Source organism: Bubalus bubalis, chromosome 2 (genome assembly GCF_019923935.1).
Source record: "Bubalus bubalis isolate 160015118507 breed Murrah chromosome 2, NDDB_SH_1, whole genome shotgun sequence".
NCBI classification, from domain to species: Eukaryota; Metazoa; Chordata; class Mammalia; order Artiodactyla; family Bovidae; genus Bubalus; species Bubalus bubalis.
The window spans coordinates 124,617,571-124,632,212 of NC_059158.1; the positions used below are offsets into that span (position 1 = coordinate 124,617,571).

Below are 14,642 nucleotides of genomic sequence, written 5' to 3' on the forward strand. Positions count from 1 at the left end.
CACATTTCTGCTAATATTCACTAGCTACAGTGAAGTCACGTGGCCTAACTGATCCCTCCTCTCCTTTTCCCTTTGACAACCATAAATTTGCTTTCTACATCTGTGAATCTACTTCTGCTTTGTAAATAAGTTTATTTGTATCTTTTTTTAGATTCTACATATAAGTGATATCATATGGTATTTGTCTTTCTGTATGACTTCACTTAGTGGGAGAATCTCTAGGTCTATCTGTGTTGCTGCAAATGGCATTGTTTCCTTTTTTATGACCAAATAGTATTCCATTGTGTATGTATGTATATACCACACCTTCTTATCCATTCATCTGTCAGTGCTGCTCCCACTCTACACAGACATTTTCATCAATGCTCATGTGTTCATACACAGAGTATTCCAAGACCCTCCTACATTCCAAGTGTCAGGCCTGACAGTAGGGATTTAGGGCCATTTCACATGTGGGCCTGCTGTGGAGATGCCCCCAGTCTGGTGGGGGAGACAGGGACGTCTGTAGGCAATTTTAACCTGGGGCGGCAAGTGCCCAGGTGAGGGACAGCGAGCACAGAAGCCTATGTGGGCCAGAAGCCAGCTCCGCCTGCAGCACCAGAAGACAGGGGAGGTGGCCATGTTGTAGCGGCCCCAGTCTGCTCTAAGGGAATTCTTGACATCTCTTTTTTTTTTTTTTTAATTTGGCCACACCACAAGGCTTGCAGAATCTTAGTTCCCTGATCAGGACTGAACCCAGGCCCTCAGCAGTGAGAGCATGGCGTCTTAACCACTGGACCACCAGGGAGTTCCACTCCTAAGATCTCTTTCCCAACAGGACCCTGGAATGAACCTGTAGGCTGAGCTCCTCGCAGCGCCAGCCTTGAGTGGTCCTGAGGGGGGTGGCACTGCCCCCCTCCACGTCACTCCCTTCTCCCACGCCAGGACCTAGCACTCTCATACCGCTTGTCTGGCCCAGCGCCCCCCGTGCCCGACCCCTTTTCTGCACACTCCCTGGGGTGCGGGAGGCCCTGTCTCTAATGAAACGAACAATGGCAAGTGAGGAGGGTTCCCGTCTCCCTCCACTTCTGCCCGGGGTCTGAGCCCCAGAGGGTTTTCACAGGCCTGCACACTGTAAGGCATCTTCACCATTCTTTACTTAACAAATTCTTCTCTATGTGCTCATCACTGGGGATCCAGAAACTCACGAAGCCCCAGGCCTTGCCTGCCCCCAGTCCCTCCACCCCCAACCCCCGCCTGGCCTGAAGTGTCATAAACACCCTGATAGACTGTTCTGAATGATGGAGCCCTGGCCTGGGGGTCCCGGAAACATCAGCCCCCAGTGAGCAGGCTGCCCTCACCACTCCCTGGGGAACAAAGAGCGTGCTGGGGTGGTGGGGAGGGGAACCGATGCTGGGAAGGAGAGGGCAGGAGGGGGAGGGGGGAGGGCAGCATGGAAGCCTCTAGTCCTTGTTTACTCACCACGGAGCCAGAAACTCTCTTAACTTACTGGAAAGCTCCTGGGGCTTTGTTTTCCTGAAACGAGACAAAAACAGGTTGGACTTCTCCAGTGTTTACTTGAAGACTTAATTACCTAATTATGAACTAGTTGCCTGGCAGGCTGGCAAAAGGTCAAGGTGGGGCAAATGCATCTGCTACTCACGTGGCCCTGAGAAGTCTCAGGAGGGCTCAGCCTACCCAAGACTAGAGGAAAAGGCTGAGGTGAGGCTGGAAGGGGACTGGCTGTGGAGGAGAACAGGTCAGAATGCTGTGCAGCTCTGAGTAGCTTACTCAACTTCTCTGAATCACTGTGTCTGCTAAGCAGAAATAGCAATACTTCCCCCACTGGGTTATTGGATAAACAGTGGTGACCTCACACTAGGCAACGATGGCTACTGTTAGTAAAAAAGTCTTCATCTGCTTGTGTTGTTGGGGACTCCAATGTTCTGGAGACCCACCCACCACCATCAACCTTCTTCACAGATTGATTCCATCCCAGCAGATACCTTCACTTCCCCTCTCAGAGCTAGCTCCCAGTCTCATTGCCCCATGCATGGCACAACTTCAAGACAGTCAGTGTGATGTCATTTGCAGAGCTGAAGTTGCTGCTATGGACAGGAAACTCTCCCGGCTGCTGGGAGAAGTCTCCTCCAGTTCATCTTGGCCATATCATGACTCAGTTTCCCTCTGCTCTTGTCCTCCTGAACTCCTGAGATGCCACGAGCATGCCCTGATGGCATTTGGCCCCCTCTTCCTTTAATCTCCCTGGACCATCGCCAATTTGCTGCTTGGACCCTGGCACCATGAATGGAGAAGAAACACGTGAAGTACACTGAAGCTCCTGGTGGGACTCAGGGCTGTGCAGTTGGCTCAGCACACATTTACATGCATTTTTAGATTAACTTGAAAATGAACACATGCCACTTTTTAATCCTCAAGAAGCTCCTGACCCCAGTCTGAGGGCCAGCAGGACCCAATGGAGTCTCACCCAACCCTTTTCCCCCACATGTAACAGCTCTCCTTCCTGACCCCCTGGGCACACAGGAGCAAGGGTGGCTGTTGGCCCAGAGCCCTCAGTGTGACCATAGGCAGATTGCAAATAGAGGACAAAAGCTTTCCTCCTTCCCATCTCTAAGTCCCTGCAATGACGCTGCCCTCCTTCCTCCAGGAGGTGGGAAGGAGGCATCTGCTCCCTAGCCCTTGATCCAGGCTGGCCGGAGCTTCACTCTGACCAGTGAACATAGGAAGCAAAGGTGCTGGGTCTGAGCCAGGCCCCACTGGTGGGTTTCCTCTACTCATTCACCTCCTGGTTCCTCCCTCTAAACCCAGAGTCTTTGGTGTTGGTAAACTGAGTTGGAAACGAGAATTCCTTCCCCCATGGGAGAAACACCTGGGTCCTCTCCTGGTGGAAAAGGGTGGAGACAAGTGGCGAGGGATGTGGGAAATTTACAAGCCTCCAGCCCTGAGCTGGAGAGGGGAACAGAGGGCCACGCTGGGCCTCCATCCCCGTTGGATAAGAAACTCCAGCCATATGAGAGGCTGACTACCTCCCAGCTACAGGGAAGCCCCAGCACAAGGACAGAGTGCCTTCATCACAAGAGCCCCAGCTTTTCTGATGGTAGTAGCTGCTAAACCATGTCATGTCATTCTATGGAAGGGACCCCGCCAGCCCAGAGACACGGTGTCCCTTTCCCAAGTCATGGAGCAAGCGACGAGGAGCTTGGACCATCTTGTGAGCAGACACACTCTCAGCCTCTCACCAGGGCACACAGGGCCCTTCTCCTGCCCTGCCACCTGCCCGCCCATGAAACCCAGAACAGCTTAGATCTGAGAGTCCCTCTTAAAGTCTGCCTTATTCCTCCATCCTCCTGGTGTCCAGTGCTGTATCTGGCCAGAGGAGGAGCCAGGACAGGACTGCTTCAGGAGCTCTTCTGACTCCCTACCCTTGTGTGCAAGGTCAAAGTCTCTGGACACAGAGCATACACCTCTTTTAAAGATGAATGGTTATCTATAATTGCACATTTGTGAGTATTCGTGTGTGTGAGCACTCAAACACCCATTCTTGTTACTGGACTGTAAGTTCCTTGACGGTGTAGGCTGTGAGATAAATGAAAGATAGATACAAATATAGATAGATACATAGGTAGATAGATAACTGGGTGGGTGGAAGGATGGATTGAAAGACAGACAGACAAAAGATAATAAGATAAATAGATGATGGATAACTCGGCTAGTGGATGGATTGGTGGGTGGATGGATGGAGGGAAGAAGAATAGAAAGATAGATCCAGCTATTCATCCCCTATGATCTCAGGATGGCAATTTATTGGTAATGGACTCAGGTAACCTGAAAGGAAAGAAAGAAGGCAGAATCCGAGGTGGTCCTTGTCTCTAGAAGAACAAGGGAGTAAGGAAGACACTGCAGCAGCAAAGCCTCAGGGCTTGAACTTCGAGGGCCCAGTGTGATCTTAGCCACTGAGTTTCTCTGACCTTCCATTTTCTTTTGCGTAGAAAGAGAATGGTGATGATAGGCCCTGCCTGTCGAGGATAAACAGGAGGAGAAGCCTAGAAGACTGTGTTTTCGAGGTTTACAGAGCAGACAAGCCCAGGGCTTCGAACGAACACAGGGTCCAGTTCCAGCTGTGCCACTAATGTAGTGCTGGACCTGAGGACACCGTACTACCACCCCCAACCCCAGGCCTCGGCTGCAAATCTGGGAGAGGAAGCAGCTCCTTGGCAGGGGTTTGTGAATATGGAACCAGGTCCCGGGTGTGGGGTATGTGCTCAACCAAGGTGGGCACCCTGTGATGCGGTCAGCATCCTTGTCTAGAAGGCCTGGCTCCAACCCTTGCAGTTTGAACGATCAGAGAGATGCACGTGGAGACTGTGATGGACTGCGGTGGATGCTGCAGGCTGCAGAGAAGGGCTTAAGTGGCACAGGCTCCCGTGGCAGAGCATGGGGCTCACAGAGGATGGAGCCAAGACGAGCTCCTCGGAGGAGATGTAGAGCGTTTGTGAGGAAAGCCCTTTCTTCCCCAGCTGATTCCCAATAAAGGGGAGGTGTGGAAGGGAGACATTTTAACAACAAAATAATGGCAGTTCTGGAGGAAATGCCGATGTCTCCTAACCTGTGAATGTGTTCCCCCAAGGAGGGGTTGGGGGTCTGGCCACTGGACAGCTGCCAACACAAACGGAGTGGGGTGACTTGGCTTCATTTGTGGATGCAGACTTGGCAGGGGCTAGGTTCATGCAACAGGGGAAAATGGGGTCTTGGGGGCCACACAGCCCCGGGGGGCCCAAACAGGTGAACAGAGCTGGGTAGGCAGGGGTCCTAGGTTCTCCCTTTGTACCTAGGCCTCTTGTTCTTTGCAGGGCCTGAGATAATTGGCTTCACTTTGGCCCATCTGTCCATCCATGAGCCCGGCTCACATCAGCCGGTCCTTGTGCTGGAGGGACAGTCCTGCCGCTTGGCCCCAGAGAAACCGGCCACCTTCAGCCCCTCCACCAAAGCCACTAGGGTTTGGCCAGGGCTATCCTCCTCATCACCTTCCCTGGCTGGTGGGCAGAGGTAATGGAACCTGGGAGGGCCTAGCCCAGGGTAGCAGACTCATGGGTGGCTGGTATCCAACAGTGGTCCATCACATTCAGATCTTCTCCATGGATCTGAACTTAAACAGAATTTTTCAGGAGATGAAAGGCTGCGTGCAGAGGGGGGCTGCTTAGCAAAGTGGTGTGGATGAGGGGGATGCAGGGGCTTTTGTGGAAGAAGGAGAGATGCTGATGGAAGGAGGGAGGAAGTGGGCCAGGAGGGGAGAGAGAGAGAAAGAGAGCCCAACTTCCTAAAACGCCCTGCTCACAGTTCTTTACATTAAATCGTGCCCTGTTAAACATGTTATGGACTTTATTTCTCCAGGCAGTTTTGAAAAATAATATGACAGAGAAATAGGCATAAAGTAACTCATTTAACAAATGATTTGTTATTGTTGTTCAGTCGCTAGTTCTTTTGTGTTCGCTGATAGGATGTGTTTTTAAACTGTGGAACGTAATAATTGGTGCTCTCAAGAAACTTTCCACTTTTATTGATTCAAATGGAGACTTTGTGCTAAACACATAGTGTGCAAATGTTGGGTTATTTAAAATAGGAATACAACTGACATTAGCCCTCCCTCTTTACTGTGTGTAACTACAAACACTTCCTCCATCTGAGTCCTGAGTCATCACCAACTCCACACACAATGGCAGCAACCTCATTTTGATGCTGCTGTATTTACTTGGTAAGAATAATAATAGCCATGCCACACACTTGAATCCCACTTCATCACGTGATTACGTTTATTCCATGTATCAAACCTGTGTGGTGTAAGGGAGACATCGTTAATTATATTTGATAGATAATGGATGAACAAAGCAAGGTTCAGAGAGGTTAATTAACTTGCCCAAGGCCACAACTAATTATTGCATATGTTGATCTTGAATAACTCTTATTAAAATTAATGTTGCTGTTGTTCAGTTACTAAGTTGTGTCCAACTCTTTGCAACCCCATGAACTGTAGCTCCCGAGGCTCCTCTGTTCTCTACTATCTTCTGAAGTTTGCTCAGATTCATGTCCATTGAGTTGGTGATTCTATCTAACCTTCTTATTCTCTGCTGCCCCCTTCTCCTTTTGTCTTCATTTTTTCCCAGCATAAGGGTCTTTCCCAATGAGTCAGCCCTTCACATTAGGTGACCAGAGTATTGGAGCTTCAGCTTCAGCAATGAGTAGTCAGGATTGATTTCCTATAGGACTGACTGGTTTGATCTCCTTGCTGTCCAAGAGACTCTTAAGAGTCTTTTTCAGCACCACAATTTGAAAGCATCAATTCTTTGGTGCTCAGCCTTCTTTATGGTCCAACTCTCACATCCACATGACTACTGGAAAAACCATAGCTTTGACTATATGGACCTTTGTTGACAAAGGGATATCTGTGCTTTTTAATACACTGTCTGGTTTTTCATAGATTTTCTTCTAAGGAGCAGGCGTCTTTGAATTTCATGGCTGCAGTCCCCATCTGCAGTGATTTTGGAGCCCAAGAAAAGAAAACCACTTTTCCCCTTTCCATTTGCCATGAAATGATGGGACTGGAAGCCATCATCTTAGTTTTTTGGATGTTGAGTTTCAAGTCAGCTTTTTCTCTCTCCTCTTTCACCTTCACCAAGAGGCTCTTTAGTTCCTCTTCACTTTCTGCCATTAGAGTGGCATAGTCTGCATATCTGAGGTTGTTGATATTTCTCCCAGCAATCTTGATTCCAGTTTGTGATTCATCCAACCTGGCATTTCACATAATGTATTCTGCATATAAATTAAATAAGCAGGATGACAATATACAACCGTGTCATACTCCTTTCCCAATTTGGAACCAGTCAGTTGTTCCATGTCCAGTTCTAACTGTTGCTTCTTGACCTTGAAAATGATTAGTGAACTAAATTAAAGGCCAGTTGGAGAATGGAGATTGCAGCCCCTGCCAGCCCTTCCCGTTCATCACTCCCATCCTGCCCACAAAGATGGCCGACACCAAGCCTCATGGCTTTTCTTTATCAGTCTTACAGAGCCAGCCAAGAAGGCAACCTTAAACCCTGCACTCGAATTCTGCCATCTTTTCAACTTTATGGAAATGGACTTGCACCAAAGTATTCTTTCGAGTTCAACTTCTTTCATTCACTGTAATGGTTTTGAGAGTAAGTCACGTTTTTCCTGTAGTTTAGTCCATTCACTCTTTGGGCTGTGAATGGCTTCATAGACTGCACTCCATCCTTTTATTGACTGATGTGGGGGTTGCTTCCAGATAGAGACTGTTGGACAAATCACCCTTCCTGTCCTAGCACCCAGTTTTCTGTCAGTGTCCTAAGGAGATCTCTGATTTTTACCACCAATAAACAACTTGAAAATGGGAGAATCTAGAGTAATCCTAGTCCTTAGGGGGGACTCGATCCTGAACCTCTTAGGGAATGGAAATTCAGATTCATTTCACTTTCTAGGCCAAGAAAACAACACAGACTTCTTGAGGATGTAGAGTCTGAAAGGAAGGGGAGGAGGCCACAGAGGACAGGGCTTCAGGCTTCTGGAAGGAAGCAGTCTTTGGGGTGGACTAAGAAGGAGGATTCTGTTTAGAGTAACCTGAAAATTATTTGGGCCTTCCCTGGTGGCTCAGCAGTAAAGAATCTTCCTACCAATGCAGAAGATGCAAGAGATGTGAGTTCAATCCCTGGGTTAGGAGGATCCCCTGGAGAAGGAAATGGCAACCCACTCCAGTATTCTTCTGGGAAATCCCATGGACAGAGGAGTCTGGCGGGCTATGTACAGTCCATGGGGTCACAAAGAATCGGACACAACTGAGTAACTGAACACAGACAGAAATTATTTAATTCAGTCTTTTGTGCAGAAACCTCTCCAAATGTCTGAGTCTCCTGGCCTTCTTGTCTTCCCAAGGCAGGTGGGCATGGAAACCTCTCCATTCCCATCTAAAGGAGCAGCCGGTCACACCTGTCTGGACATTGGAGCCCACTGTCTGCACCTGAAGGCAATGGGGGCCAGAGGGTGGGGACTGTGCAGGATGGAGCTTCTCACCCAGCAGGCTCCGCATAGCAGGTGATGCACAAAACAGACCACCTCGTGAGCTTCCTGCAGTGATGTTGTCCAATCTGAGGTCTTTTAGAAGACTTTTATGATCAGGCCTGGAGTTGTAAACTAGAGCCTTTCAACAAGACCTACTGGCTAGCATGGGTTTGGTTGGGAGAGCCCAAATAAATTCAGACCTGTCCTTGTGGCCTGTGCTAGTCACGGTCAAGCATTGCAGATGGCTTTTAGGGCTCGAAGAAAACACATACACACACACAGATAAACTTGACACTTCACCACATGACTTACTTCTTCACACCAAAGATCAGGAACATCCCTCCGGGCGGGGGTTGGGAGACGGGTACAGACAGCTCAAACTCATAGTCCACGGAACAAATACAGCATAGCTTTTTCAACCAGTCCCTCATTAATGTACATACAGGTTATTTCCAGTTTAATTTTTTTTTGCAAACGGTGATGTAACAGTCACCCTTGTGCATACATTCTCATGTACTGAGGTTTCTACCACACATGTCAGAGCACATCACTCACTTCCTCCTCCTGGCCCTTCCTCTGGCCATGCTGCCTTCTCTGAGTCTACCCTGGATTACTTCCCTGTGCCCATCAGAACCAGTTACACCTGCCCAATTGCAAGGCCTCAACCTTGCCAAGCCTAATTCTGCCTTCAGGCCTCTGTGCCAACTATTCCCTCTCCTGGAAGGCTCTTCCTTGATAATCAGTGACTTCTTTCTTGCCATTCAGAGCTCAGGTAAAAATATCACCTCCTCTGAGAAGCTCTCCTGCTTGTTCAAGCTTAAGTAGCCACCCTCACTCTCTTGTATTACACTAATTCTTTGTACAGCCCTCTGAGAATTGAATTGTGTCCTTTAACAAGTTGTTGAAACTAACACAGCATTGTAAATCAGCTACACTTCATTAAAGTTAAAAATAAAAAAAAATCAAAATAAAAAGATATAGTTGACTGACCCTTGAATAATGCAGGGGCTGGAGACAGGGACCCTCCTTGAAGTTGAAAATCTGAGTATAATTTATAGTCAGCCTTCTGTATACATGCTTCCTCCAAATCCATGATTCTGTATCCTGGGTTCAACCAACCTCAGATCACATAGTAATGTTATAGTTACTATTGAAAATAACACATATATAAGTGGACCTGCACAGTTCAGCCCAGCGCTGTTAGAGGTCAACTCCTGGTACCTGTGAAAGTGACTATTTGGAAACAGTTTTTGTGGATGCAGTCAAGTTAAGAAAAGGTCAGACTGGACTCAGAAGAATCTTAATTCAATTACTGGTCTCCATATAAGAAGAGGTCATTTGGACCAAAAGATGGGGAGAGGGGCAGGCTTTGTGACAACAGAGATAGGAGTGATGCATCTACAAACCAAAGGCCAGCAAGGATGCTGGCAGCCACCAGGAGTGAGGAGAGAGGCAAGATTCTCCCTCGGAGCCTCTATAAGGACTCAGCCCTCAGTTCTGGACTTCTAGTCTCCAGAATTGTAGGGGGATATTGCCCAGTTGTTGTAAGCCACCCAGTTCACAGAAATCTGTTAGGGTGTCCCTAGGACATCAATGCACAGCCCTAATCCCAACCCGGTACATTTCCATTTCTTGCTGTGTGTGTTTGCTGTCTGCATCTTCCGTGAGAATGTCAGCCCTGTGAGAGCAAGGCCTTCTCTCTCCTGTTCGTGGCTATACCTTCAGTGCTGACACATTGTCATTTTTGGAATGGAGTGACAGTGTGTTATGTCTGAAAGAAATAAATTCCTAGAGGTGAGGACTCAAAATGTAAGTACCTGTTAATTTTAACAGACTATCAGATTACTTTCCCCCAAACATTGTCACAATGCCCTCCTCCTAGCAGGGCATGTGGGTGCTCATGTCTCACATCCTAATTGGCTCTGGACAGTGTTACTCTTTTTCATATTTGCCATCTGGAGGGTGTACAAGGAATCTCATTGCTGTTCTTTCATTTTCCTGACTATCGAGAAGGATGTTGAAATTTTCATAGATTTACGGACTGTTGCAATTTTCCTGTGAATTGTTTATTCATATCTTTGTTCATTTTTAATTGATGTGTGTGGTAGATATAATAAAGATCCCCTCTCAAAATTGTCTGTGTCCTAATCCCCAGGACTTGTGAATATATTAGTTTACATAGTAGAGGGGGACGAAGGTTGCAGGTGGAATCAAGGTTGCTAGTCAGCTGACACTGAAAATGGGGGAAGATCACCCTGGATCATCTTGGTGGGCCCAATGTCATCACAAGGGCTCTTAAAAGTTGAAACTGGAGGCCGCGATCCAGCCGTGGCACTAGTGGTAAAGAACCCACCTGTCAATGCAGGAGATATAAGAGATGTGGGTTCTATCCCTGAGTCAGGAAGATCCCCTGGAGGAGGGCATGGCAACCACTCCAGTGTTCTTGCCTGGAGAATCCCATGGACAGAGGAGCCTGGCAGGCTACAGTCCATGGGGTTGCAAAGAGTCTGACATGATTGAAGCAACTTAGCACAGCATAGCATAGCACGTAATCAGCTCACACCGAGATGGGGAAGATCACTTTGGATCATCAGGGTGGGCCCAATGTCATCACAAGGGTGCTTAAAAGTTGAAACTGGAGGCAGAATAGAGAGACCCAGAGAGATGGCAGCATGTGGAATCAGCCTGACATTGATGGCTTTGAAGATGGAGGATGACACCAAAGGCCAAGGAATCCAGGCCACCTCTGGAAGCTAGAAAGACAAGGAGATAGATTTTCCCTAGAGCCTCTAGAAGGAGCTCAGACCTGCTAACACTTTGATTTTAACCCAGTGAGATTCCTTTTGGACTTCTGACTTTCAGAACTACAAGATAATAAACTTGTGCTATTTTAAGCCACTGTTTGTGATAATTTGTTAGAGCACCAATAAGAAATTAGTGCACTACGCAACAAATAACGAATATTGGAGAGAGTGTGGAGAAAAGAGAACCGTCCTTCTACCTTGTTGATGGGAAAGTTAATTGGTGCGGCCACTATGGAGAACAGTATATGGGGGTTCCTCAAAAAACTAAAAATAGAATTGCCATAGGATCCAGCAATCCCACTCCTGGGCATAGATCTGAAGAAAACTCTAATTCAAAGATATATGCGCCCCTAAGTTCCTAGCAGCGCTAGTCACAATAGCTAAGATGTAGAAACAACCTAAACGGCCATCAACAGATGATTGAATAAAGATGTAATACTACTCATATAGAAAAAAGAAAGAATGCCATTTTCAGCAACATAGATGCACCTAGTGTGCAGAGAGTCAGACAGAAAAAGACACATATCATAAGAAAGAAAGTGAAATCGCTCAGCCGTGTCCAACTCTTTGTGACTCCGTGGACTATAGCATACCAGACTCTTCCGTCCATGGGATTCTCCAGGCAACAATAAATAAACAAATGGAGTGGACTGCCATTTCCTTCTCCAGGGGATCTTCCCAACCCAGGGATCGAACCCTGGTCTCCAGCATTGCAGGCAGACGCTTTACCCTCTGAGCCACCAGGGAAGTCACATATCATATGATATCGCTTATATGTTGACTTTAAAATATGACACAAATGAACTTATCTATAAAACAGAAACACACTTCACAGACATAGAGAAGAAACTGGTGGTTGCCAAGGGGGAAGAGGAAGCATGGATTGGGAGTTTGGGATTAGCAGATGCAAACTATTATATATAGAATGGATAAACAACAAGGTCCTAGTGTATTACACAGGAACTATATTAAATATCCTGAGATAAACCATAATGGAAAATAACATTAAAAAGAATATATATATATATATATGTATAACTAAATCACTTTGCTGTAGAACAGAAATTGACCCAACACTGTAAATCAACTATAATAAATTTTTTTCTTTAATTAGTGCACCATGTTTGGATTTTTTATCAATTCACAGAAGCCTGATGTAGGTTAGGGATATAAATGCTTTATTTTCTTGCATCTGTGCTACCCTCACAGTCTGGTAATGGAATTATTGGCTTATAATTTACCTCCTTTCTCATTGAGCCTCAAGGACAGGATCCATATTTTATCTTGGTATTTCTAGCAAAACAGAACTTGGCAGGTGCACCAAAAATGTGAAATGAATGAAAAAACTAGTGAACTAGTCACATTCAGTCATCCTTGCATCTAACTCATCCCTGTGCTCCATAAATATTGAACCCATGGATAATGGGGAGACCCGGGTATTGTCCTATTTCCTGGCTGTTTCCCAGGTTTAGCTCAGAGATAAGGTTGATCATCACTTGCCCAGATTATGGAGTCCTGGCCTGCCATTCACTTCCTGGGTGGGGTTGGGGTATGTAGCAGGCTGCGAGGGGGGGCCTTTGCACTCAACCAGATTCAGGGACTGCAGAGCTGGCATGGCTTCAGGAAGTAGACTTGGATAGAATGGAGAGGATTCCTGAATCCCTGAGGACTCCTGTGTGTCGTGGACTGCAGCAAGACATTCTCCCATGAGGATGAGGACGGGGTCACTGTTACTCTGTCATGAGGTTCACCAGAACTGGAGTGGCCCCAAGTCTGGTATACAGCAGGGGGGATGGAATACTGCTTCCAGGATTAGATTATAACATTGTCTTCGGCTCTCTAGTCGGCTGGATCACGCATGCTGCGGGAAGCCACGTCACCAGCAGCCCCATGGAGCAATCTCTGTGGCAAGAGACAGCAGCCATGTGCCAACAATCACATGAGTGAGCTCGGAAGCAAATTTTTCAGCTCCTGCTGAGCCTTGAGCTGCTTGCAACTCTGTCCCACAGCTGGACACAACCTCACGAGAGCTCAGAGCCAGAACCACTCAGCTAAGCTACTCCTGGATTCCTGACCTTCAGAAATTGTGAAATAATAATGTGTTGTATTTAAAGCTGTTAAACTTTGGAGTGACTTGTTATGAGTCAATAGTAACAAATAGTGTTGGGAATCCTTTTTCTTCACAGTTTTGAAAGATTTGCTCTGAGGCTAAAGTTCTAGTTTTCTGTTAGGAGACCTTCTCTTTGTTTCACATGTCCTGACATACCACAGTGGTTTGAGTCTACATTTTCCATTGGGCTGGGCCCCTGGTGGGCCATTTCAATATGAAAATTCATGTCTTTCTGTGCTGGGGAATTTTCTGGAATTATTTCCATTGACAATTTCCTTCTTAACATTTTTCTATTCTCTATTCCTAAAATTCCTTTTATTCATATTATGAACCCTGGGGATTCATCTTTAATTTTCTGATTTATTATCCCCCTTTTCTCAATTTTCCATTTCTGTGGTTTTCTTCCTTTGATTTCTGGGTAATTTCTTTATCTTTTAATAAAGCGTCTTCTTTTATTTTTTATCGTGTTCTCTTTTTGTTGTTTTGTTTTTCCTGAGATTTCCCTTTTCATAGCATCTTGTTCTTATGTTATGGATACTGTATCTTTTCTTTCACTCTAAAAATATCAGTACTAGAGCTATGGAAATTTTTTTGTTTGTTCTGTTAAATTTTCTTCTCTTTGCATAGTCTCTTGGATTCCTAGTCCTTTCCTTCCATAAGGTCATTGCTGAGTCAGTGTCTTCACCGAGTATTAGTAGAGAGGTCTACTGAGGGAGGAAACTCAGCAGAGCTTTGGTCAACCACATGGACAAACCTGAATGGCCTTCCTGGGTTGATGCTTGAAGGCTGGGGCACAAAGTCTTGCTCACCGTCTGGCATCTGGGCTGGGGAGACTCAATAAAGTGGGAGTTACAACAGTTGGGGCTCTTTGGGTCCCCATCTCTCTGTGTACTCTCCAGCACAACACTTTCAGGGGAAGCAGAGTTCTTACATGTTGTCTCAGGACTCCCACAGCACCAGACCAAGCGGAAGAACAAGGCAGGGCAGCAGTCGTATCACTTCTCACAACCTAACCTCGGAAGTCACACTGTTTTTCTCCTTGAAGCAGGAGTCAAAGCCCACCCAGGTTTAAGGGAAGGAGAATAGCCCCCACCTCTTGAAAGGAGAGTGTGAGAGTTCTCACAGAGCATGTGGGGCAGGAAATACCGTGCTGGCCATTTTTGATACACATTATCCTAGTATTTGGGAATTCCCAAGTGGTGCTAGTGAAGAACTCGCCTGCTAATGCAGGAGATGTAAGAGACACGGGTTTGATCCCTGGGTGGGGAAGATCCCCTGGAGGAGGGCAGGGCATCCCATTCCAGTACTCTTGCCTGGAGAACCCCATGGACAGAGAAGCCTGGAGGGCTACAGTCCATAGGGTCACAAAATGTCAGACACAACTGAAGTGACTTAGCATGCACGCACGCACATCCTAGTATTTAAACAGACCATGTCCTCAAAAAGTCTGTATTCGTTCCCTATTGCTGCCACCATAAGTTTGGTGCTTTGAAAACCACGAATTTATTATTTTACAGTTCTGGAGGCCAAACTCCAAAATGGGTCAGAAGTCCAGCTGGCTGAATCAAGGCCATACTTCCTCTGGAGGCTTTGAGGAGATCCCATCTCCTTGCCTTCTCCTGCTTCCTTTGGTTGATGGCCCCTTCCTCCACCTCCAC

The 14,642-nt window shown here is 46.7% G+C and overlaps 1 long non-coding RNA gene across 1 annotated transcript in view; it reads right to left on the bottom strand.

Annotated features, from left to right (window-relative positions):
• Positions 1-14,642, bottom strand: part of LOC112582628 — a 68,561-nt gene that overhangs the window by 27,539 nt on the left and 26,380 nt on the right. The window contains exon 2 of the long non-coding RNA XR_003107037.3: positions 1,462-1,515. This is a non-coding gene — a long non-coding RNA (uncharacterized LOC112582628). The remainder of the gene's footprint in view (positions 1-1,461; positions 1,516-14,642) is intronic.